Source organism: Cyprinodon variegatus, unplaced genomic scaffold (genome assembly GCF_000732505.1).
Source record: "Cyprinodon variegatus isolate N-32 unplaced genomic scaffold, C_variegatus-1.0 Scaffold893, whole genome shotgun sequence".
Classification (NCBI taxonomy): domain Eukaryota; kingdom Metazoa; phylum Chordata; class Actinopteri; order Cyprinodontiformes; family Cyprinodontidae; genus Cyprinodon; species Cyprinodon variegatus.
Window position 1 is genome coordinate 134,339 of NW_015151346.1, and position 1,674 is coordinate 136,012.

Below are 1,674 nucleotides of genomic sequence, written 5' to 3' on the forward strand. Positions count from 1 at the left end.
CCAGGGTTGAAAACCAATTGCCTTGAACTGCTCTTTAGTCTCTTCTCCAAATTCTAACAGAGGTCACTGTCCTTTTGGCCTAGTAATCCCACCAGTGTCACATTGAGTTGGAGGTTTGACAGGACTCAAATGCAGACAATGAAGCTGAAGGGGTTTCTTGAAGGTTTAATAACAAAATCAAAAAACATAAATCTACAAAAGCCACAAAAATTGAGAACCAGGAATACTCAAAACAAGGGGGCAAAGTAATGACGACAAACCAACAAGAGAGACTAAGCAGGAGGTGCATATATGGGCGAGAGAAACGAAGACCAGGCTACTCAGGCGATTGGGAGCAGGTGTGAACAGAGGGGTCTAGGAGGGAGCTTGGGAAAAGGAGGCTCACACAGGAGGGCAACAAAGGCAAACACGAAATACCTAAGAACTCAAATACAATTTAAAAAATAACTGGAATAACACACAATGAAAGTAAAACAAATGAAAACTCAAATATAAAACCGGAAGCAGCCTTGAAGCTGTCATCTTCCTCATCAGACATTGAATCAATGGTAAAACCTTTCCTGGGCCAATGCAGGAGCAGCTTTAAAAAAAAAAAACAGATATCAACACACTTGACATCTGAACAATAAGAAAGTGTTTCACTTGCAAGCAGGCTCTCCCTTGCAGAGATACAGAAGATTAGAAGATCAACATGTCATCCCAGAGAAATCATGAAGGGAGTCCCCAAAAAAATTAAAGTGCAAAAAAAACACAATATATTGATGTAATGTCCGTAAAATCGGTCAAAACTAAGCTCAGTATTCTCTGTGGTCTCCACTGACTATGAGCTCCCTACTAATCCTTGGCATGCTCCTGACAAGGTAGTCTCCTGAGGGATTTCCTCCTGGACCTGGACTAAACCACCAACTTTTGGACACTCTGTGGTGCAACACAACGTTGGTGGATAGACAGAGACATAATGTCCCAGATTTGTTCACTGAGATTCAGGTCTGGGGAACGGGCATGCCATAGCTTCAATACCTTCATCTTCCAAGAATTGCTGACACACTTCAGCCACTTGAGGTGTAGCAATGCCCTGCATTAGGGAAATCCAAGGGTCAACTGCACCAGCATAAAATCCTGGTACAGGGGTGGGAGGATCTCATCTCGGTACCTAATGGCAGTCATGCTACATCTGGCGAGCAGATGGAGGGCTGTGTGGCCATCCAAAGAAATGCAACACCAAAACTACTGACACATTGCTAAATCCGTTATGCTGAAGGATGCTGCAGGCAGCAGACTGCTCTCCATGCTTTCTCCAGACTCTGTCACACCTGTCAAATGTGGTCAGTGCCAGCCTGCTTTCATCTGTGACGAGTAAAGGGAGTCGGTGGCTAATTTACCAATCCTGCTGGTCTCTTGAAAATGCCAAGCGTTCTGCATGGTGTTGGGCTCTGAGGACAACTGATCTGTAGACTTCGGGCCCTCATACCATCCTTGTGGAGTCACTTTCTAACAGTTTGTGCGGACACATGCATATTTCTGGCCTGCTAGATATAACTTTGCAGGGCTTCGCCAGTGATTCCTTTGCCTCCTTGCACAAAGGAAGAGGAAGCAGTCCTGCTGCGAGGTTGTTGCCCTCCTATGACCTCCCCAGGTCTTCTAGCATACAGGACCTGTCTAATGGTAGCACCT